General features: G+C 41.8%; 1 protein-coding gene across 1 annotated transcript in view; it reads left to right on the top strand.

The window, feature by feature from the left end:
• LOC104390220 (acid-sensing ion channel 2) overlaps positions 1 to 25187 on the top strand; it is a 511958-nt gene that overhangs the window by 112812 nt on the left and 373959 nt on the right. The window lies entirely within an intron of this gene.

Genomic DNA, 25187 nt, shown 5'->3' with positions numbered 1-25187 from the left:
CACATACTGAAACAAGACAGTTCTTGAATGAACTAGCTCATAAATCTTTGCATTCAAACTGAAGAGGCCAGTGTCATTTTCCAATGAATATTCATGTCAGAGGAAAATGTGCTGTTAAAAGGCAACTTCAAAAGATGCATGGATAAAAGCAGGTAAATAAAAGTCTTTAATCATCAAGGCTAACTCTGCATTTCAAGGAAGAGCTGAAACTAGTATTTTATCCCTTGCCTACAATATGCTATTTCTTTGGGATCTGGAGCGTAATGAACTTGCTGTTTATTACAATTAAAAAAAAAATCCCTATGCCTTTAAATTAGATCATAAATCTTTCAGTGAAATTCAATACTGTGGTGATTGTTTTCTTTCCCATAAGAGATTCTTCAGTGATAGGAGTCAGGCAACTCCTGTTCCAAATAATATGACCCTGAGGACATTTCTTGTGACACATTTGTCCTTTTTCTCTGTAGCTTCCTTCTTGTATAATCATGTGAGATGCAGCTTAAATACAGCAGTGCTAGCTAGTGAATTATAAAACAACTGATATTGCAGAGAAAATTACTGTCTGTTTTTTCTAAATCAGTGCAATTTAGTCTTGTCTTCTGGGAGGGACAGGCTTGGGAGCTGTATGTGCAGTGCCTGGCACAGTGCTGTTCTGAGGAACGCCAGGGAAGTGGTGATGTTACTGAATACAAAGAGATTTGTCAAATTTTACTCACTGAACGTTAATCCACTGAAGTCTCTGCATAGTGGTAGTTAGAGCTCATGCACTGAAGGCAGCTCTGTAGCTTCTCTTGCTCTCTCTGAGCAAAGTGTCAGAGATTTGTGGATCCCTGGTTGTTTAGTCGGGTGCAGCCTACAGAAAAGGCTGCAGAGCTGCAGTGTAGTGTGAGAGAAAGAAATCCTGAGTCCCACACCTACAGCACCCTCCCAGTTCCAGCCTGTTCTTCATGTAACACCCAGTGCTTTGGCTGTTCATTCCTTGTATGCCAGTACTGACTAATTAGACTCAAGGAATCACAGGAAATAGGGAATTTGTGATGAGCTGACTGTCAGATTGGTCTGAAGATGGGCAGGGGCCGATTTGTGCAGCTTGCCTTTGCTTCGTAACAACTTGTTGTCTTTGAAAGCATATCATGTTCTCATTATCACAGTCCCATTTTTTATTAAGTGTAAGTTACAAGGCCAAATCACTCTCTTTTCTCTCCAGATTGAAGAAAACAATTTAACAAAGAAAAGCCTGTCTAGCTGTTCACCCTTCTAGTAACCTGAACTTCTTTAGCCTGGCAGAAGATGATGGAGAAATGTTAGAAAACATAGCTAGGGGACAAACTGCTTCTCAGACTTGCTTTTTTAGCTTAAAGAGTAACTGTTTTGTATGTTTAATATGTCTCAGTCCTTTGGACTACCTTATCCCTGCTTCTTGTAGATCTTTGAGATATTCTGAAAAAAGTAGTCAAGCATTGAGCATCCTGGCAAACCTGATGTTTTAAACCTGGCATCAGGTTTCACTATTTATTTATTTTTTTTGTCTTCTAGCTTTCCAATGCTTCTTTTCCTCCCTCCCACCCACCAGTAATTGCTTCTTATCTCTAAGTGGGAAACAAGGCCAACAAATTCAGGGCAGAATGAAACTGAGGTATTGCCAGCTCACTGGGGAAAAAAACCAGCATCCTCACTGTAGATGAAAAACCAGGCTCCAAAGGCAGCTTGTCTTCCTTGAACCAGGGTTTCCACTGAAACGTCAGTGAAAGACTGAGCACAGTGGCTCTGTTTTGTACTCCTCATCTTGCCTGGTAATGATTTAGGAGTTAATATTTGTCATGCTTCTTGGTCTTGGCCTCTTTTTTTTTTTTTTTTTTTTTTTTTTTTTTTTTAGTACTTTAAAGCATTTGAATCCTGGTTGTGATAAAAGCCAGTCTTTGGATGGCTGTATTGGAGACCAAAGCAAAAATGTGAAAAAAAATTACAGCACTAATCCAGAGCTCTCTTCTCAAATGTGCGGACAGCCTGAGACAGCAGCTCTGAGACATCTGAAACGTGTTCCTCAGGTCAGTGATGAGGAACTGAGACACTTTCTTCCAGCCATTTTTACATCTATTTTTCAAAGCTCAATTTTAATTCACTTTGTGTGGCTTCAGGAGCTGGAACATTAACAGAAGAACCCTGGAACCACTCATGAATTGCAAAAGCTTTCTAGTACTGAGCACAAACCCCAGAGCCGTGGCTCTGGATGCCCAGGTGACTTATGCTGTATGTGACAGGAGCAAGCACTGAGAATTCTTGATCAGGTATTTTAAAAGTATATATGAAGGCAGGAGCTGCTGTTAGCAGAGAGGAAATACACAACCTTAAAAAAGGATACGTTTTTTTTCTTCCTAGTGATTCTTGTGCTGCTTTCTTTGGAAGGTAGAGCTGGCCTTGTTCCATCCTGTTTCTGTCTAGATTTCAATCTTCCTACGTGCCACATCTCCTCTTGCAGCAATTCTAGATCTCCTTAAAATGGAGCCAAACCCTTCAGCTCAGTGAATGGAAATGTTCCTGTTCAAATGCATAAAAATGAATGTTTCAATGAGGAAAAATATCTCCAGTCCCAACACATAATGACATGGTGCATGTGAAGGGCTCAACTTTACCTCCATACCTGCACTACAGCCTACAAGTCTTCTTCCTTTCCTGTGTAGTCAGCAGCTCACGTACTCCTGGTTGTGATGATTTTTCTGTCTGTGCAGCTCAATTACTCCCAGTTCCATTCTCCAGCAATGGGATGTCCTTCTGCTTTCCCCTGGTGGCAGCTTTGCCATTGTCTCCTCCAGCGATGTTTGGCAAAATAATCACTCGAGTGTCTGTTTGCAAATGGTTAGTGCCACTTGAAGCTCACAGTAATCATAAATGTTACTAATTAGATGCAGCACAAGTTAAATTGTTGATCATTGCCTTTCAGCAAATCAGAGACACAATTTCAATTAACAATAATAATTCAAAACAATTAAGCAGTTACTGCTAGAGTTGTTTTCAGCCAAATGGCAGTGAAATGAACCTTCTCTCCAGCAGGCCTTTAGCTTGTGGGTAAAGGCTTTCCTGAAAAAAAAAATAAATTAAGGTAAATAACTATATAAAGAGAAAAATCAATAAAAGATCATTTGCAACTTAAAAAAGGTTTGCAGATCTGAGCAGAAATGCTAGACTGTATTTAATAAAGCTTCAATAAATGTTGTGTTTACAAGGTGGAATTTGAAACAACCTGGATTAAGGTTTTCAGAAGTCTAAGGGGACTTAAAACAAGCTGAATATTTAAAAACGTGGCACTTTCTCGCTCCTTGTATTGTATTATTTTTTGGCAGAAATTCCCAACTGAATAATTTTAACAGAACAGTTACATTCTTGCTTTTTCATATACAGAAGCTTTCAAGTTTGCAAGTTTTCCTATTTTCCTTGTTAGAGCAGAAATCTTCTAGTGAGAGGATGGAAGTAGAAAGGGGCCAGGAGGGGTGTAGACACTGTTTTACAACTGGCTGCAGTTCCGTTTTACCTCTACCATTCATGGCTAAAGAAGATCCTTTTTGCGTGTGCTAGATTGCATTGAAACCGTATGTGATTCTTCCTTTGTACTTGACTTAGAAGCAGCTGAGGGAGGCTTGGTGGGAGGGAGAAGACTAATTTGCACTTTACTTAGTTTCTCATTTTCTTGGTGTTAGATTTGTGATCTGAATGTTGCAGCAGCTGGAGGCACCAGCCTTTGAACTGTAGCTTTGGTCATTCTGTCTGAACACTGCCCTCTCAACTGGCTCTTCTAGAAATTGGTTAAAGATGATGGATTTTTTGTTGTATTGCAAATTTGCTATTTCCAAGAATACATATCACAGAATATCACAGAGGTTGGAAGGGACCTCGAAAGATCATCTAGTCCAACCCCCTTGCCAGAGCAGGGTCACCTAGAGTACATCACACAGGAAAAAAAAGAAAAAAAAAATAAAAAAAATTGTACTGTGACTTGTTCCTAGGGATAAGGCTGTACATTTAGAAACCTTCTAGAATCCAGGAAGTGCTGAAAGTTTTCAGCTGGCTGGAGGTTTTGCTTGGCTGTTAAAGGTCATGGTTATTATACTTTAAGTCCTTGATCTTCTGCATTATGAAGAACCCATTTAAGATTTTATAGAGAAGTCACTGAAGTGTGGTAGGTAGAAGAGGAACATGCCATCCTCCATCATCATTCCCACTCTGGTTCCTGAAATGGAAGCTGTAGAAATCCATCTGGCTCCACAGAGAATGGCTCTCAGAAACTGAATTGTACCACTTCCATTCATCACCACTTTCCTGTTTGTTCTAAATATATAGTGGTTCTTTCACCTTAACATTTTTGTGGCTTTCCTCTTGATTCAGTGGTTCTTTCCAGACAAGTCTTCCTCAGAACTCAGTATTGTTTCTATATGCAAGTGATATCATATGATCACTGATCCTTTTTTCATAGATAGAACAACCTTGGCAAGACACAGTGCTTGGCTTAAGGAATCTGCTTTCCACCTCTCTGCTTTTATGTGTTTTATTTCTACCTGGCCTGCCACTTTCTTCCTGTTTTTAGTGGAGTGCTGTTCTGTGGCTGGAATTGCATGCTCAGGAGCTTTGCAGGCTTTGACTTCATGGATGTGAGTTGTGTATGGCACGTGTTCTTGAACAAAAGAGACATGCAGATGTGGTGCTTAAAATAATTGGTTTTGCACGGGACTCAGTAGAGCTGGATTAATGGTTAGACTTAATCATCTTAAAGGCCTTTTCCAGCTAGAATGATTCTGTGGTTCTGAGAGAAGCCTTGATCCTGGAGCATGAGTAGGCACCTAAATGCAGAGGGGAGTGTGGTGATAAATTACATGGTCATAGAGGGAGAAGTCCCTGCGAGATTCCTGCTAGTTCACAATGACCTCCCCCTTCTCTGCACCTCACTAGCAATTTTGCTTAGGGCTGTTTTTTGAAAGAGATTAAGACCTTGTCATGTTATTGGAAACATTGTTACCAAAAACAATTTTAAAATAGCTTCTCTATAAAAATGAATGGTCTCAGAGGAACTGAGGGAGGATGAAATAAAGGAGAACTTCTCACTACCTGGAGTTGATGGCATTTTTTAATGAGTGGATTAACTGATTCAGAGTCCTTTGTAGATAGCTCAGTATTGCCTGTGTCTGTGCTACATCATCTCTCTGCACACGTGAAGAGGAGGAGGTCATGAAATGGCAAAATTCACATTGAATCAGTGAGCTGTTTGGGTAATAAGAGAAAAATACCTGGAACAAAGCTTTGCAATCACTTTTAAAACAAACTATTTATGAAGAAATGTTTTCTACTGTTTGTCTGCTCCTGTAAAGCTGGTAAACACTATCTGCTGAAGGACATTTGCTGTTTCTTACCAGAACTAGCATGTTTGCTGTGAACTCTAGAGAGTGAGCTTTGAGGGGACAGACATTTTCATGCACTGATGGTCAAAATCCGCTTCAGGATTTTGAACTCAGCAAGGCATGTTTAGGGGTAGAGTCAAAAACATGGAAAGTACTAAAATCATTGGAAACTATGTCACAAAACTGTGAAATTGTATAAAGTGAGGAGATACGCTAGAAGTTACTTGTGTTACACATGTCAGCAGTTAGAAAATTGGAGTAGATTTGTAGTATATGCTTGAGAAAGGGGAACTGGTGCAGTCTGGGTATTGTGGTCAGTAATGCAACCCTGTGATGGGCTGCAGCAGTGCCCAAGGATGGTCAGAACATGTACACTTGTGGATCAACCCCACAGCCAAAGCACTGAGCAGAGATGCAACTTCAGTTTCCATATCCAGGCTGCAGCAGCATATTGCAATGCGTAGGGCATGCTGTGGGATTCACAATGTATTCTTGCCTTTGCTACAAGTCCCCTCACTGCTCTGGGTTTATGTTTTCCAGTCTGCTGAATGAAAATGATGTTTCACCATGGTTTCTGAGAGGTCTGGAAGGAAAGTGCAAATCAAAGCTGTTAGAGGTGAGGTTTGCAGTGGCAGTAACTGATAGAAAGACTGACAGGCTTTCAGGCATGCAGCCCTTGAAGGTTGTAGGAGAAAAAAATAAAAGAATCTTTTATTAGTTCTAGTGATACAGCTGAAAGAAAACACAGTAATCCTTGGAAGTTTGTGTACTTGAAAGTTTGTCTTACTCTCCCCCTGCCAAATCGATTGGTTGTTAAAATGAAAACTATTACCTGTCCTTGGAAACCTTGCCTCTCTAATATCCTACGATCATCGCAGCTGCAACACGGCTGTGAGAACTCACTGCTACAAAGTTAATCAATGATGTCTTTGCCACATAATGTCTAGGGATGAAAGACCAACATGAAGGCCGGAGGGGGCACCTCTTCATCCTGCTACAATTGCCATGTTGCTGCTCGGGAATGGCTTTGGATACAGCTGGAAGTCTGTTGTGTACTGTTGTTTGAGCTCAGGCAGGGGCAAAACTGCAAGGGCAGTGATGTTTTTACAAAATAAGGTGGAAGATAGCTTGGGCAGTCCAGGGCTGTGCTCAGATATTCACAGGCAGGGGTCACTGCTTGGGCTGCTTGAGAGCCAATAGTTTGGGTTGGTTAATGAGATAGAGGAGCCAACGAGTCCAAACTGCATGGCAGCCACTGGGATTGTAGCCATCAATGAGTGGTGTTGTGTTGGTTGCAGAGTGGACAGTCTCCTGTAGATGAGAAATCCATGAGGTGCCAACATCTAGACTGTCACTTAACTCCAGTGCATCCAGTGCCCCTTCATAGCCAGCAGTGAACACCCCTGAAATCTCTGGCATGCACACCTCAATTTCCGGTGCACCAGAAAGTAAAATAAGGTTTTTAACAGTGTTAGTAGCAATGTGTGCAAAGCCACATTTGGTTGTTTCTGTCCACTTAGATGATACTGTGGTTGTTTTATGGAATACAGGACAGTCTTGCTGGCTCATGTGCTGAGGACTGCTGCCCTCAGAGCTCTGCTCTGGGTAAGTCATCTTGCCTCTCAGCACCATGTGTAGCAGGAGTGTTTCCAACTTATATGCAAAATCAGAATTGGGGATCTGGCTTGCTAGTGGGAGCAACACCCAAAACCTTGCTGTAACCAGCCACTCCACAGCCACGCCTGCCTTCCTGCAGCTGGGATTGTCCACATCCAGCCTGGGACAATTTTAAAATAATTTGGTTTCTGGAATACCTGCTTCCAGCTTGGCTCACAGGCTGTGTGTGTTTCCAGAGATTTTACAGAATGCACAAAGGGTTGTGCTTTTCTTTTTTCTTAAAACCACAACCTGGGCAAGAGTCAATACAATCAAATCTAACCCCATATTCACACAGCTCTAAAGCAAAACACAGTAAAGGTACATCAAAGCAACATTTTGGGACTGCAGGTGAAGAAGGGCGATATGCCATGAATGAGGAACTGGGGAAGGAAGCTGAGACTTTGCTAAGACAGCAGGGCAAGGATGTAACTTTGTAAATTGAGTTTCCTTTAAATAACACCAAGATGACAGGACCAGTACAGCACCTAATACACAGGACATTTGCAGCATCTTGTTACCTACTGGAACTTTTTCATCTGAGTAACCAACGCTCTGTAAAGTGCCAAGCCCCTCGACACCCCACCTGGAAACTGGTTTGCCACGAACTTGGTTATCTGAATCAGTGGCTTATGGTGCCAGTTCTTTCTGTGACTGCCGTACAAGCTGAAGCCGGTGCTATGCTTTTACTCCACGTGTTTCAAAATAAGTTATTGTAGCGAAATGGCTACATAATTAATATACTGATTAATCTGAGAGCGTATGCTAATGAGACTGGTGCGAAGTCATCTGGAGTCTTCTGGAGTCAGCTTCAATATGTACCACTTTAGTACTAGGGAAGGAAAGATTTTGCTAGTAGAGTGAAACATGAATAATGCATTGCTGTGAATAACGATAAATAGTCATTACATATTCCTCCTTTCCTTTCAATGTATGTATGCATATGTTAAAGATAGTCTTTGTTCAGAGGAAAGGACTATTTTAAACAAGGAGGTGATGCAGAGTGTCTTGCAAATTATAGTCAAGTGAATGTGGCAGATGGTACCACAGTCTCTTACAATTGCCTGTGACATCAAATTAGTCACTGAAGTCAAGAAGGCAAATTTCTACTATATGTGTTGGTGTTTGCAAGGTATAATCAAAACAGAAGAGGCTTGTTATCATGTAAGAAAGCCGTGAAGGATCTTGAGGAAAGACCCTCAGTCCCTTCTCTTTGAGAACGCTGAAGGAGCTGTTAAGGTAGAGAGCTTTAGGAACATGTCTGCTGTTCCCAGGCAGCTGCAGAGATGATCTGCTCTCCATGGAGCTCAGCTTCACAGCAAATCATCCACTTAAAAGCCTGCAACACCTAGCAAGAATAACACTGGACTAAAATGGGGTCAAAGAAGGGATTGAAGGAGAAAGCTCCATCTTGTGGAGCACGGACGTTACTTGTGCTCAGCCATGACTATCTGTGAGGTTAGTGCCTGCACTGGCACAACCCCTCTCAAGTCAGAGCCAAAGGGAATTTATCCAAGTTCTAGCAATATCACAGTAAAGTCACTGCTGTGTGCTGATGATCATACATGGCTGGCCTGAGACTGTTCAACAGCTGGTCTGGATGAAGGTTGCTATTAGATTGGAGTCACTTGAGGATGGATGGATGGATGGAGTCCTGCACTGACGTGCCTGTCAGTAACTGTCTGGGGTGGGGCACTTGTCACTTAAAAAAAATAAATCTGTCCCCTCTTGTGATTAATGCACAGCCAGAAACCTACTCCTTAAAGTCTCTTTGCTTCAGTGCCCCCTCTCCAAGTAGGGAAATATTCCCTACACATTTTCTCCTACGTAGATTTTTAATTGGGTCAAGGATGTCCTCTCATTTTAGGGAAATTCATTATTAGTCATGGTGGTGGGACAGTCTGTGCTTCTCAAGGAACATCACTTAGATACAGGTCCCACAGCAGGTTTGGGAAGCTGAGAGTTTGCTGCTTCAGTCCTAAGCAGTTTGTGATGATATGCTTGAACTTTTGTGTGGTGTCATTGAAATACTGAATTATTCAGGCCCATGGGCCAAGGCTGAATCATAACTGTAATGCTGCTGTCACCCTGATAATATCTTAAAAACCTTACGTGGCATGGTTCATTGGCTTGTCACACATGGATTCCTTTGTACTCACTCCTGGACCAACCAGGGCAGATCTTGGTAAAAGCCCTGATTCCTGGCTGGCTGAGGACACTTTGGCACTGGCTCGAAGGGGACAAAACAAGGTGGATGACCTGTACCGGTTCCATCAGATCCATCTGTTCTTATCTACACCTAATTTAGATGCAGTGTCTGAACCTGACTGTGGAATATCCTTGTAGCAAATTGGGCAGCCTAGGGTTTGGAAACAGGCTGTGTGAGCAACCTAGTCCCCCTGCATGCCCTTAGGAGCTGCTGAGTGAGGAGTTACAGATCTCTGCCCTTCTCCATCTGTTCACTGCTGTGTCCCTTGCCAGAGGTTAGCACTTCTGATTTGACATTTAGAAATGTTCACTAGCCCAATTCTATCACATTTATTTGGAATAGCTTAAAATATTGCTAATAGTAGGGTTTGGTTTATTGAATGTTTTTAAACCCATTTTGACAGAACCAGGTTAGACAGCAGCTGTATGATCAGTTATGCCAGCTGACGTTAGAGGTTGTTAAGTTCTTAACCTACCTCAGCTGAACCCAGAACAACATGAACGGCAACAGCCCACATAGTCTGTCTGCACCTCTGGTGGCAACTGGACCTGTTTCAAGCAAATGTAGCATGGAAGTAAGCAGATGTGTTAGGCCCTGACATCCTTGAGGAAGACTGCTGGGGAGTTGTGTTTGGAGGAAGAGCAGTTGGTGGTGGTGGAGGAGTAATGTGGGAGATTTTAGACCTTTTTCTGTGCTGGGCTTGGAGCTTTGACATCATGATAATCTGCATTGCAATAACTTGTCTTTGTGCAAGTTATATCTCCTCTGCCCTCTTGGGGCAGAAAGGATGTCTCTGGCCCTGTCGACACAGACAGAACAATATGGAGAAGGGAAAGGGCACATTCAGTGGCATGGAGATGTGCAGTGGCTTTAAAGCTGAAAGGAGTCTCTGTGAAGGACATTAAAAAAACTGGGTTGAAATGCCTTTGTTCAACTGGGCTTTTCTCCTCAGAAAACTAGTGTGGCATGAGAAGGGCAATCACAAAGGAGAGGTTGGATCTTGTACAAAACATCCACTTGGATGAGCTGAATTCTTCCTAAAAGGTCAGTGGAATTAGCTTTTTACACTTGAGAAGCACTGATGCGTGGCAGGTGAAAGCCTGCTGCAATGTGGCAGAGTGGGAACAGAAGGAAACTTGGGTGTCTGTGGACAGGACTTCTGGTTCATTAAATACTTGAGGAAACTTCTGAAAAAGAAATACACCATCCTCCAGAATGTCTTTTATTGAACAATTTGATGTTCGGTGTACTCATACTCCAAAGTTATGATCAAAACCAGACTTCAGTTATTAAATTGCTACTTTTGAGGCACTTTTAAAGTGCCTTCAGTTATTAGATTCCCAGCCTCAGGAGCTCAGGGGTTGAATTTTCTGTGATAAAGGTTTATAGCTCTGAAGGACCAGGTTCAAGCAGTTTAAAGATGAGAACCAAGGGGCAAGTTTTGTTGCTGAACAGACTTTCTCCCTGATATTTAAGATGTATGTTCTTGAAGGGAACTTTGGAAGCAGATACTATCCTCAGCATGAATTTGCACTTAGTTTGGAGCTCAGGACAGTTATCTTGTAGGGTATCTGTTCTCAGGGCTAACAATCTACATCTTCTAACGCTTCAAATTTGGAAGCAAGTGATGGACTTAGACCTGGTTTCCCAGCGTCTAGCCCATGGCCTGATCCACCAAGTCTCCTGGAGATTTGTATTAAACTTTTCAGATTCAATGAACTTGTGAAGCTGCATTTCTTCCCCTTATTTAATTTCAACTTTTCTTAGTGTGTTTTCTCTCCACTTGCCCTGTGCTCAGTAAGGCTGGATTTGGTGTTATGAGGAAAATGGAAGGGATGGAAAGGTGGGACACTAAATAAATTATGTCAACAAGATGTTTTTCCTCCCTTGTGGAGCTGTTAATAACCCTTCCTCTGTGGAGCTGTGCCAGGTTTATTTGACTCATCCAACCCCAAGCAGAGAGAAACCAACTCCTTTGGCTTGTTTAATCACTTTCATCATTCAGCTGCATCTCCCAAAGTCTCTGATACAGTTTCAAGAGCACAAGGAATACAGACAATTTCAAGCACTGAAAAAAGGGGAGAAAAAAGAGGCATGGTGGCAAAATTCAGAGCAACAAAGAGATAGAATCTCCTCTGTGGGCACTGTTCATCTGTGTTTTTAAGATTACTTTGAAGTTGGTGAATCTGAAATTCCTCATTAGAAGCCAATGAAGATATAGGAGGCTGTGCTTCTAGTCTGTGTATGAGGAGAACATTCCAACCATGGCCTTCCTCTGTCCACTTGATACAACATTTCCTTCAATCAAAGAGGTAATTAAACCCCTGGGATGAGAAATTCCCTTGGTTCATGTCCTGAATTTAGTGCTGCAAAAGTTCTTAAGTAATAAAACAGCAAAACCTGCAGTTATTGCAGGAACCAGTCAATGCCTATGGCATAAATACAAGGAAATAACTTTTGTCAACGATGTTCTGCTTGCTCTGAATCACCCCCCGGGAGCCTGAGCATACAGATCCCCAGCATGCCAGTCAAGACTCTGCTAAATGTAATTGATAAATGGTAGAGGAAACCATAATGGTAGACATAAGAGGGAACCAGTATGCTTGGACTGCAGAGAGCTTAAGCTGGCAGAGAGTTTTCCCATTCCTTAGCTGAAATGCTGATGCAAGCACAGCTACAGATAATGACAGAGGAACCAGAAGTAAAACTGTCAGTAATAGGTTTGGTTTTGTTATCGTTAGAAGCTGCCATTTTGTTGAAATAATAGCTGTTCAGGAAAACACATCAATAGCTATTGTGGTTGAATAATCCTGTATTTTGTTTGATCCCAATAAAATGAGTATGATACGATGTGTTTAGTGCTCTCAGGTCAAAATGGTGCTGCAGAATAGGCATGCCAGTGCCAGCACCATCCATATGAAATGGCTTGATGACTCCATTGATTTCCTATGGGTCTGAAATGAGAATAGAGTCTAAAGGACTGACATTTCCTGCAAAACAGAAACTTGGTTTCCAATTATTTTAAAGATGTAGCTAGAGAGAGGAAAGTCCAGGAATGTCTATGAAGCCTGGAGAACTTGATCAGAAGTTAAGAAAAACTGAGGCTGCTCAATACTTCTTGGCCACAAGACATTTCAGATCTCTGGATGCTTTAGAAAGGGCTAGTCTCTGCCCTGATCTAAACGAACATAAGCAGTGATATGTCTGCTATAAAAAACCTTTCCTACGTCTGGAATGCTTGTGTTATCCTGCAGAGTTCTCCTTGGCATATAGAGCAGCTCCAGTGGTAAGCATAGCAGCATTTGCTATGTTAGGACTTGAATTAAAGAAGAAAAAAGATGCATACATTTCTTATTTTATTGTCTGAGGATTCCAAGAAAACAAAAAATCGACTACCACTGAAGAGGGCAACACTACTCACATCTAACCTCTCAGAAATTAACTTTTCTCTCTAGTCTTGCTTCCACCAATTAGCCCCATCATTTCTCATCTCTGAGATTCCCAGTACAGCTCTGCCTGGGGCTGTTGGCTCACAAACTCCTATTTTGTTATGGGTAAAGCAGATTACTTTTAAGTGGATCAGTCCAAGACATTTATCATTTGATTATTTTTCCCAGTCCACACAAGCAGGAATAAATTGCTAGGTCATCAACCCCTTGCTGCTCCCCATTCAAGCATGGTTGCATTTGTACAGTTTTCTCTTGCAGTCTGGTTTTCAACATCAGAAAATGTCCCTTGTTGACTCTAGGACTGCTCTGACTGTGAGACTTGTGTCAGAAGCATTCCATGTCCTGGGTAATTATGCTGTGTGTGCCACCAGAACAGGAGAGCTCCTTTGGATGCCATCTGCTGATCAGCTTATGCCTTAAAGCAGAAAAACTGTGTGCCCTAGTAATGATTATTCTAAATCCTGTCATTGCACATGTTCTGCTTGTTTTCTATAAACGTCTGATCCTTTCTGAGTTTGCATGAATATGTTGGTTGTTTTCTTCTTCACCTCAAGGCAAGGGATTTTATGCTGCCTCTGGAGAGTTTCCCAGGGTTTTCTGGCTGTTGAATCAGGGTCATGTTTCAGATCACAGGGTTTTAGTTTCTGTTGTTTCTCATTAACAATATGTTTGTCTTTCTGCTGGCAAACATGGTTTTAAAGAGACAGGCTGAAAAGTCTCTGATTTCTTGTTCAATAAAATTGCTTTTTTATGAAAAGCCGCAGGCCATGGTGTGACTGCATGTTCCCAACTCCCACTTCTCCCACTTGCAGTGCTAGGTGGGTGAGGTAGTGCCATGTTCTGTCTTCTTTCTTTCACCTGGATGAGGAAAAGCATGTGTAGGAATTATGCACAAGGACCACCAAACGTGGTACAAGTTGGCTTGAATCACAGTTAAACTCTCGGTCAGGCTCTACTTCCTAGTGCTGCTACTCTGGCTCTGCAAAGAAATGTCCTTTGGGCCTAGCTGTGCAGTTTGCTCCTCATTTCCTCTCCCATTCTCTTAAGCTCAGAAATCCCCAGATGAAATTTTATGTTTCCTTCTCAGACTGTCTCTTTACATCTGTGTGCTGCTTCCTCATCACCATTGTAGAAGCAACGAAGTGCTCAAGGATTGCTGATGACCGAAGGTATCAGGCACTGGAGAAGCATCAGTGGCCACAGAACCAATTATGAGCCATTTTCAAAGCAAAAACTTAGTTACCTCTCTGCAGTCAGTAGGTCACTACTTAGAGTCCCCTACAGGTATTGTAATCCCTATTTAAAGAAAAACATGGAATACTAGGCCCATAAATTAACTTTACACGTCTGTCCTTCAAGACTGCACTTCCTTATTTTGGGAAAAGCATGATAGCCCTGGCCTCTAAAGTGCTGAATGCATTCATTTACCTTTATTTTTAAAAATTATCCACTTGGCTGTGCTTCTTAGATGCCACCTATGTGTTTGAGGACTGCTCTCTAAGGGGCTTTTACAATAAATGAGGATTCTAGGGTTATTTAAAAGGTGCAGCTTGCTTCCACCAGCCACAAACCAGTAAAGTTGTTTGAAGTACTTGTACAAAAACCAAAATTATTCCTAATGCAGAGAAAAGAAGCAGCCTAAAATAGGAGACTTGTGTGTCTGATGAGTTGGAATCTCCAAGGATGGCTTCATTTATCTTTGATGACTGCTGTGGCTGGTTTATGCATAGGATTATGCCTTCAGATGAAAGTTCAGGAAGGGGTTTTTCCTTGGGAAACAAAATTCTTAGTTTCACCTATTTTCATGCAATTTCCTTTCTAATCCTCTGCAATGGGAACTCCAGGAGTGGCTGTACTTACAGGGACAGGCACCATCAAGTCTAGTAAAAAAAATAAATTGGATTAATTTAACCACATGATATCCTTGTATCAAGTATTCATGGCTCAGAATCATAATCATGTTACCTCTGCTTCAAATACTGTGTGCCAGCTGAGTTGGGGTAGCTGTGAACAGTTTTCACCTACAGAAGATACCAGATCATACAATGCAGTTTAATCCCTTTATGCAAATAAAGCTAAATTGCTCCATCTTGCCTTTCACCTGGCTTGACAGGAGGGACAGAGGACCATTAACATTACTGAGCAGATGCTTTTGCTTAGCAGTTTTGGCTTCCCTTAAGAATTGAAGTGGCCTTGACTTGCTTTGTCTTAATTTGTCTTAAATAAGTTCAGTCACTTAAAGAAGTTAATTTTAAATAATTGCCCTGAGTTCTTTGTTGGAGACAAACCCACAGTGTATTAAAATTGCTTTTCTTTTCTCTATATGAGCATTTTTTAGTTCTACGATGGGTCAATGAGGAACAGTTTGTGTTGAAAGTTGGTAGCAGAACTAATACAACCTTTTTTCAAAGCTGCTTCTAATTTGTTTCCCCAGCTTGGATTCTGATAGCAGTTTGTCTTCAGTAGCTGTTTACATTTAACTCCAATAACATAAGATAATGTACTATTAATGTACTATTAAATGCTGAACTAATTATTGTAGACCTAGCATTTTCATTGGGACCTTGCCCCATTGAGCTGACCCTCCTCAGATAATTTTCTTTCTCATTAAAGTAATTAAAGTCAACGTTGCTGGCAAGGCCTTCAGGCAATCAAAGACAGAGCTGATACTAATAAGAAAAACACCATCCACATTTATGTTTCTTTTGATCTTCAGTTTAATTGCTGGTAAGCCAGGGACAGTCTGCTGAGATGGTTTTTTTTCTATATGCATTTAACCTGCTCGAGGGTCGGCAGCTGGAGCAGAGCTGCTCCTCTCCAGCCATCCCCAGGCTTTGCTCGGGGGAGGCAAGTCTGGCTGACAGTGCAGTGAGGAAATCCTGGTATCCCATTTGCCTCTGGGCCTTTTTGTTCCTGCACTGCAACTACAAAGAGCTTCCAAATTATTTTCTTGGCTGTAGTAAAGGATTTCATGGTGAAGCGGGCAGAAACATAAGGGAATGGGGATTCTTATAAGTCTGTACTTCTGCTGCAAAAGAATTCAGTGAGCAAGGGCTGTGTAATGGGTGGGTGAGGGGAAGAGCCTTGGTGAACTTCAGTCATAATCAATGTTATTCTGGGGGATCTCACCGTGCCCACATTTCCCCATTTTTGAAGACCATTTTTGTAGGAGTTTGTTGTTACTGTCTCAGTCAGAAAATATCACCCTACAAATACGCTATGGGGCTTCATTTCTCTGTGGGTCTTCCCCCCACAACAGGCTCTTTGAATGTGCCCATCTGGCAAAAACCCAGCACCACCCTTCAGCTCCAAGCACCATCAACTCCCCCAGGCAATGGCAGCCCAGCTGGCCCCTGCCTTTCTCACACCGCAGCTACAAGGATTCTGCAGCCAGGAGACGTTACTTCTGGGTAACAAAAAGACTTATTGTAACCATCTCTGATCTGCAGCACAGAGATGGGGATGATGATTAATCCTGTTCACCATCAACTTAAAAATTTTGAGGACTAATTCTGGTAATGTTGCGCAGTAGCCTTATAGCTGCCATGGATGATCACCACCTTCTTTCTCTGCAGCACCTTGCACAGGAGCCTCTTTCATGGGCATCTGGCCTGACCTTGTGACTGGTTCCTGTTGAACGGGACATTCATGTTTCCTTTGTGCTAGTTCTGGTGGTGCTCATTAACTGCAAAAGCCCAGCTGGAACTCTACTTGGCCACTGACAAGGGGTCAACAAAAAAAAGCTTTTATAAATACGTGAACAATAAAAAAAGAGCCAGGGAGAATTTCCACCTCTTACTGGATGCAGGGGGGAACATTGCAACCAAGGATGAGGAAAAGGCTGAGATACTTAATGCTTTCTTTGCCATCATGTTTAATAGTCAGACCAGCTCTCCCCAGAGTGTCCAGCGTCCTGAGCTGGAAGATAAGGATGGAGAGCAGAACAACCCCCCCATAATCCAGGAGGAAGTAGTTAATGATCTGTTTCTGCACCTGGACACAAGTCTATGGGGTCTAAAGGGATCCACCCTGGAGTGCTGAGGGAGCTGGCAAGGGAGCTTGCTAAGCCTCTCTCCATCATTTATCAACAAACCTGGTCACCAGGGGATGTCTCAGATGACCTCAGATGAGGCTGGCTATTGTGACATCATCTACAAGACCGGCTGGAAGGAGGATCCAGGGAACTACAGGCCTGTCAGTACCTGGAAAGACCGTGGAGAGTAAGGTGTGTGGTTGTTTGAGGGTTTTTTTGTGTGTGTTGCTGATTGGACTCAGTGATCTCTGAGGTCCTGTCCAACCGTGACAATTCTGTATGATTCTGTCTGATGGGTCACTTCAGCCAGATGAGAACAGACTTGATGTTGGGTTTAAGGACCGTCCCAGACTTGGAACCAGTTTGAGGTAAGGAAGAGATGAGAGGTCTCGGAGCAAAGGGAGAAGGGGAATCAGAGGCTGCCTTTAAGAGCTGTTAGATCAGCTCATCCCATCTGGTGAAGCTGAACTTTAAAAGCCTTTAAGCTAAGTACTGCAATGCTGTCTTTTTCCCTGCTGCTCTTGGAAATTGTGACTATTCTGCAGCTTTTCTTTCTTATTTCTTCTGTTTGGTGTTCCATGTGGAATAGCCACCATAGGCCTCACATTTCATTTCAAACACCTCAGGCCTTGACTATCAAGTAAGTGATTGCAATGCATGCCAGGGAGATTTGGAAATTAAGTTATATCTCTATGCAAGTGCACTTGACTGATTTTACCCATGTTGTTAGAGAAGTAATATTCAGGCCAAAGCCAGAGGAACCAGCAGCATAAGCTGCAGTTTTAAATCACACAGAAAACTTGCAAGTTATTTTATCATAGATTCTTCACTGGTATGGACAGGAATTTTGAAACTTGGTGTTTTATCCTTGGCTCAGATCTTGGAAAGTGTCCTTTTGTCTGTTTTCCCTTGATCACCTTTCTAGTGAACCCAAAACCCCAGGAGAAGCTCAGTTAATTATTTTTGGTTGTTTTTTGGGGGGGCAGCTAATTAAAAGTGACTGAGGCCATAATGAAAGCTGACCAGCTTTCCAAACTCTAGATGAAAACTGTTCAGTTTTACTCCCTTAGACTGGAGAAGGAAAATTGGAATTAAAGCTAGAGAAAGAGGGAGGAACAATTAACAGAATTTCTCTAGAGGGACAATTATGGAAATAAAGCAGCTTTATTGTAGAAAATCAGTATTGCTTCTGAAGCACTTATCTAAGCAGAGCATGGCATAGTTCATTATTTTGTGCTCTGGATCAATATAATTTAAGGATTTTGAAGAACAGATCATCTCATTGTTGCTGTTACGCTGCAAGCAACTGCTCCAGTAGAAGTACTGTTCAAAGGCTATGTTCCCAGAGGGTGTTGCTAGCTTAACCTGGAAGAATATAACTGACAGGTCTGCAGTTATGTGACCAAAGGCTTAATTCAGCTCTACACAGACCTGATTCCAGTTCACACAGAGAGCTCCAGACAGTTGGTATTTCTTATCATGGGGAGATTACATGTTTGCTGAATAACTCAGAATCTTTTGCAACTGACTGAAATTGTGGCTCAGAGATGAGCTGCTGGCTTCTATCAAACCAGAACAAACTTTATGGGGTTTAGGATAAACATCTCCAGACATTCTGAAAATGCTGCTTTGTTATCACTTGTGTGCAGTTGGCTTTTGCAGCAGTGATGTGGAAAATAAGCAGCTTCAGATCCTACACAGAGGATGAAACAGAGAAAAGATGATGTGACTCCACTGGTTTCAGGGATTTAAGGAAGCAGAGAGGGAAAACACTTTGGACTTGAAAGTTTGATCTGATGTGAACTACTCTTTTAAGTCTTTGTTTGCTGTTGCTTTTCCACTAGGCTGTGTCCAGCAGCACATGAATACTGTGGCTTGAGAGCCACCCTAGGGTCGGTCTTTCTTTCCTGCAGGGAAATTGAGCCTCATTTTTCTAATAGCTGGTATTTTTTTTTTCTTGTTCTGGTTGCTCCACAGAATCTCTTTCACATTTTTTGAGCTTGCCTTTCCAAGACCTGTATAGAAGGAAGGTGGATTCTGTGTGTTTGTGGAGCACAAAGAACAGGGATTACTGTGCTCTCTCTTTGCCATCTGCGTCACAATGGGAAAATTGCTGAAATGCTTGTGCTTCAGTTTACAAATGGAGAGTCAGTGACCCCTGCAGTAATTACTTACTGTAGATGGAATTGATGGGTAGTTGAGATAGTTTCACAATGATACACAGTGATACTCGTTGTACACTTACTGGATTTCCAGTTATCACTCTGCCAGACTCTCTTAGGTTAAAATTGTGTATGTGCCTGCTTCTACCTGAACTGTTTTGAGAAATTTCAGTAATTTCTGAGAATGAGACATGGAGAAAATATGTCATTAGGTACCTGGGGAGGAAAGAGGAGCCAAAGTGACTGACCTTTCTGACTTACCAACTTCCAGCATGCTATTTTGGAACATTAATGTTTCTTTAATGTGCTGTTTAGTATGGAAATATCCTTGTATACTCAATGCTTTGCAGAACACATCAAGAATATTCCATGGCTGGATGCGTACAATGTAATAGCTAACACAGTGAAGCAGGATATCTTACCCAGGTATTAAGTGGTCATATACATTAGGGTTTTTCACAATCTGGTGCTCTTCTGCAGTGATTCTTTTTTGGGGAAGGATATTTTACTCTTTTTGTGATCCAGAAAATGTTAACAGCTCAGCTTCTCTGGGACTGGGAAGGTAAGTGGTGGATTACAGTTTGTAAGAGGAGCTATGGGTAACTGCAAATAATTATTGACTGAGCAAACGAAAAGCCAGTGTTTCCTTAAAGGAAAGACAGATATTGTTTATTGGAACAGAACACTATTGTTCTATCTAGTTGATGTTGCACTAGTTCAGGGAGGGATTTCTATCTAACCACACAGATTCCTACCATCAGACAAGGGAGGGCAAAAAAGAAGAGACAGGTAGATGGTGAGGGAGGAGAGCTACTGAGCTTCTCACAGCTTGTTCCATGTTTGGGCAAGAAGCAAAAGGCCAGAGAGTTATGCTGTACCAAAATTGCAAGGGCTGCCATTTTTCTGTCTTACTGGCCTCTAAGGAGCAGTGATTAGTCTGCTCAGGTCTTGTTACACTTCTTTCAGTCAGTCATAAAATAGAATTTCTCCTGTGATGCCTGTAACAGTGCTGAGCTCTCAACATGGACACTAAGCTCAATTAATTTGTTAAGTGCTTTGCTCTTTGGATGAAAACTATATTTTAAGTATTGCTTTATTAAATTCCATCTTTCTTTGCCACCCATGCTGAGGGTATCCAGATGCATTTGAGACAGATAGATTCTCAGCATGTTTCTTGCTGTGCTGTTCTGTATGGATTAATTTTATATCCTCTTAATTCCAGCACTCCGTGTATTTCTTGTACAGAGTATCTGCAAAAGCTATAGAGACTAAGAGAGGAGGTTCCTTGGGTAAATGCTGGCCTTAATTAAAGTGCCAGAGTTTCATTTAATTTATGCAGGAGTTGAAAGGAACAGATTATAGCAGTGAGAGAGAAAGAGGTCAAGTAAATGTAGTTCAGGGGGTTTTGCTCAAGTCATCTCTGTGTGATACTGTTTGGTCCCACGGTGAACAAGTCACTTACTAGGCCTGTAATCCTCATTACACAGACTGAAACATCCTGCTGTTTGTTCAGATGATGTAAAGCTTTAGATAAGTATCACATATTTGCTATTAACATGAAATTAATTCTTCAGTTCTTCTGATATTGCTCTACAGATAGCAATAATTTCTGCTGGTTTTGTTGAGCTGGGGTTGTGCCTGCTACAGAGGCACAGTAACATGGGACTGCAACAGTGATGTGAGGTCAGCACTTCCTCCTGATATTTCACCTGGTTTTGGTGTTCCAATTCATGGTGTATGAGACTGCTGCCTCTCCTATAGGCAATGAAAAGATATAGCCTCCCTGGGGAGTACTTATCTACCCAGGACACCTCAGGAACACCTGTTTCTTCTCCTTGACTACAGATAGATCCTCTGTGACTAGCTTAGGCTAAGATCCTAACAGTTCTGTTTGGGACAGGAATTGTACCAGTTGTCCTTATTGAGACTCCTACAAAGTTAAGGACAAGGCAGGACCTGGCTTAGTCCTCAGTTTCACAGGAACACTGAGGCTTATGATGGTTGTAGGTAGCTGGGAATAGGAGTGTGATGCTCCTCCATGCTTATCTATCCAATGTTGGGTTTTTAATCCCCACAGATGCCACAGCAAGCTTCCACTGTGCTCTCTGAATCTATTGTGTGGTGTATTTGCTTGGCAGGCCTGGTACCCTGCTGTAATAGTGGATTTAGTTGGTTGGAAACTGCCAACGGGCTGTCATCCTTATGCTAACAGCTGTTCCCATTCTTTTAAAATCCATTACGTAGACAACTGATTGTTCTCTCTTCCCCACTGGGGCTCTGTTGGAATTGTACAGTCTCTCGGCAAACTTTCCTGGATATATCTTCCAGCAGCTGGAGGCTTGGCAGGAAGGTCCTGACAGTATGGAAAGAATCTGAACAGACTTACCTTTTGAGAACAGTGACAATGCTCAGCATCCTTGTACTTCCTTCTGTGTACTGGTGCTTGTGGTGCAGATCTTAACATCTGGCACTTCTCTGAAGACCTAAATCCTTGGCTCAGTATTCCCTGTGGATTATAAACAACCTATGTCTCTGTGTGCAGAGTAAGTGGTTCCCTTACATTTGAAATCTCTGGCAAACTGTAATAAGGTTAGGGTTAGGAAGCCAAAGCTTGGCTGATGGTGCTTTGCTTCTGTAAGTTCTCCCAAGCTGGACTTGCTGTCTGAGAACTGACAGAATTACACAAGGTCTTCATCTTCTTCATGCTACAGAAAGAGGAGAAAAATTCCAGCAAGTTTAGATGTTTGGGTTGTCATCTGGGCATTTCCTTTCACACAATCTTAGAATCTCTCTGTTGCCATCAGAAGGAACAGTTATGTTGGTTTGCAGCTCATTTGATCTGCTGCAGCACAAGCTGAACTGCACCTTATAAGTGCATTTCCATTCACTGAGTAAAGATCATTGTGGCTGAATGGAATTCCCTGAAATACTCGCTGCCCAAAGGGTAGAAATCAATCATTACTCGACATCTTCCATGTTCTTTCCCATTCCCAGAAGCAATTTATAACCATGGCTCTAATTCCGTTCACTGCTGAGTGACTCCACTGATATCATTAGAAATGATGTGTAGAAAATCTCCATTGGGACTCTGGTTCTTTCTGCCTTTGAAGAGATGCAAACAATGGAAATAAAAAGTAAAAGATGTAGATATCAGAATTACAATGCAAATCTTGCCAGGGGTATGTTCTTTGTATAGAAATCAAGATAATCACAGGAACACCAAGTTAAATGGAACAGCCATGAATGAAATATCACAAAAGGAAGACATCTGTATTTCTGCTCCTCCACAGAGAAGTAAAAAATAAGAGTAGATAATCCACTAATACCATTTTTGTATTGCTTCCTTCACACCATCCCACTGTATTAACTATGTTGTCTGCCCAGGGAAGACAGAACAAATATTCTCTTTGAAATAAATACTGTCTAAACAGTGGTGATGTCTTAGATTTCTGAGATGCCCAGGGTATTGAGGGAGAGATTGTGTTTGAAAGGTGCAAAGGGAGACAGGACACAAGGCTTTTATGGACACTGCTAATTCTGAATTGCACATGAGCTCACCAGACTCTTTGGTTGTGGTTGAAGGAACTGGCACTTTGCTTCATAATTCTTCCTGAATCTTGAACAGCAGAGTTTAGTTTTATCTCATGCTTTAGTCTGTCATCTGTCTTTGCCAACTGCTGTGTGTCTTCAGCGTCAGGGAGTTATAGTTAAGAAAAATGATGTTTTGAAATGTGTGTGAGGACAGAGTTAGCAGCAAAGAGTGTGGAACTGCTGAAAGACGAGATTTAAAACTGTGATATTGAGCCTGTACTGGATCTGCTGACATAGGTCTGTACAGCTCATTACCTGCTCTGTGATGCTCAGGGGTCTTGCTGTAGACTGGACTCCTCTTTGTGCTGAAGGGTGTCCAAACAGAAAGCAGAAAGAAAATAATTATCCTTGGTTATAAATTTAATATACCCAGCTTCATTTGAAGACTCAAAACTGAAGCAAGTGAGCTCAAGGACCATATGTTCTGAAGCTTAATCCATCCTGTGAAGCTCAAAGAAGGGTTGCTCACAAACTGGTTCATTTGTATCCAGAAGGAGATCAAACCATCTGGAAGCCTCACCCAGAAAAGCATCTCCCATTCCCAATGGAAAGATGAGTGATATAGCTCCAAGAGCTCAGGATGGGTGATATGTATGATGAACTTTACATCTTCTTTTGCCTAATGAGGAAGTGCAAGCTGTATATCTAGGTCTGTTTAGTTTCCTGTATCCATTTGAGCTGTATAACCAGCATTCTTCTAGATGGACGTCCTTGTGCTGCGTTGCAGAACTAGTGTTGCTTCTCTTCTATTGAGGTGGAAGCACCAAAAAAAAATAACAGCCCACAAACACACACCAAACAAAAAACCCTCTTGTGTTGAGAATTGTTTACTGTCTTACTCTTGGTTCCTAAAGTTGTCATTAAATTTGTGGCCACTTTGAAACATATGTATGAGTTACATCTCTCTAGCTTCTAGGAAGCACCTGCCGTGCTCTCCATGAATAATTTTTTACATTGAACAGTTTGGGTTTCTAACTGCTCAGCAGGTGCTAGAATTACTCTAAAGACAAATGTTCAGCAAAAGCAGACGCCTTATTCAGGAAGCTTCTACTTCCTGAAGGACTAGTTTTATCTTGTGGATGGGCAGGAACTGAAGCCCTGTTTTATGAACCATTGGAACAGATTGGTGCCCATTCATCTCTCTTTGGTATGGAAGTTCACTCCTGAGGTCAATTATGTTTTCCTCATTTTTGCAGCTGGTAGATGCCAGGCAATTGACTTGTGTGTGCTATGAAGAAGTCAAAATGAGCAGAAAATATTTACTGTTGGTTAAGTGCCAAAAATACCCTTGGTTCTTGGAGAAATGAAATTAAGGCAGAGCCTGAGCAGAATAGGTTAGTAGGTAATAAATGGAAGAGAAGAGAGCACATTCTAGGAATTCAGGCAGAGTTCAGTGGGGGAGATGAAATGCTTTATGCAAATTGTTTAGGTTCATATGTATGCTAGGACAGGAAAGACTCTTTTGTATTCATGTCTCTGTATTCAAGCAAGAACAGAACATGACTAGGAAACTAACTCCTTTGATAATGTCACTTACCAGATGGCCCATTAGTGATACCACTGGGTCTGCCACTGCACACACTTCCAGCACATCACAAATCTAGGAAATTAATTTCCCATCCTCTGTGTAGGGAGCCAGATTCAAGGAGCACGTCATGAGGAACAGGCAAGAATGGAAAACAATGTTTTCCATTGTGTGTAATTGGGATAAAGTAGGTCTGGAGAACTGCACTGATACTGAAACCAACCTATCAAGTAAGTATGTTTCAAAGAAATGAAAAATAGGTGGTTGGATGCTTCACTAGAATTGACAGATTTCTCCAGCAGGGCCATTTGCTTCCTTTGAAGGGAAGGCATTAGGATTGCTGCTTGGAATGTTGATACTTGCAAAGTGTATCCAGCAAATGAAAGCTTTTGGGAATAGGCATTAGATTCAGAGATGAATGAACAGTCAGACAGGACCAACTGATATGTACTAAGAGGAGACTGACTGGGAGCAATGAAGTCCTGTTGCATAAAAAAGGAAGTAAATCACAACTGGAAAAGGTGCGTTGATTTATTCAGGCTTTTGTTGCTGCCCCTGTGTGGCAGACAGCCCTGTCGTTTTAGTAGGGGCTGCGGTGCATCCCTGGGGCAGTGTGTGTTGTAGGAAGGGCATCAGAAGCACGTTACACTTGCAGAACATGATCAGTGGAGCCTGTTGAAACTTCACATATGAGAAGGCTGACTTCTGAATGAGACTGTAACTAGCTCTCATCTTTAGACTTTTTGTCTGGTGTCCCTGTTACTTTATCTTTGTCATGTCAAGCAGTTCCTTTGACAGTATCATCTTCACATTAGCTGTCTGTGCTTTGTCTATGTTACCTGATATTTGAAGTGAATATACTATTTGAGAATAGTTCTCTCAATTACTTAGACTATTTTAAGCTGTAAAGCTTCTATGAGAAGTAGAACTGAGTATTTCAGCTCCAGTATAAGTAAACCACAGAGTTCTTACTGTAAATATCACCACCTGCAGTATTGTATAGTGAGAAGTTAAATCCTTTAAACTCTTGATAGTTTATGCCTCATCCTAAGTTAGCCTTGGTGTATTGAGGTACTGGGGAATGGTGTAACTATGAACATGATGTTTTCATCTTCATTTTTGGGAGAAAAATGGGCAAAGTTTGCAGTTGTTTTTTTTTTGTGTCAAGAGAGCAA

The sequence above is a fragment of the Chaetura pelagica genome, unplaced genomic scaffold, assembly GCF_000747805.2.
Source record: "Chaetura pelagica isolate M959 unplaced genomic scaffold, ChaPel_1.0 scaffold625, whole genome shotgun sequence".
Taxonomy (NCBI): domain Eukaryota; kingdom Metazoa; phylum Chordata; class Aves; order Apodiformes; family Apodidae; genus Chaetura; species Chaetura pelagica.
This window is presented reverse-complemented; position numbering and strand designations above follow the sequence as displayed.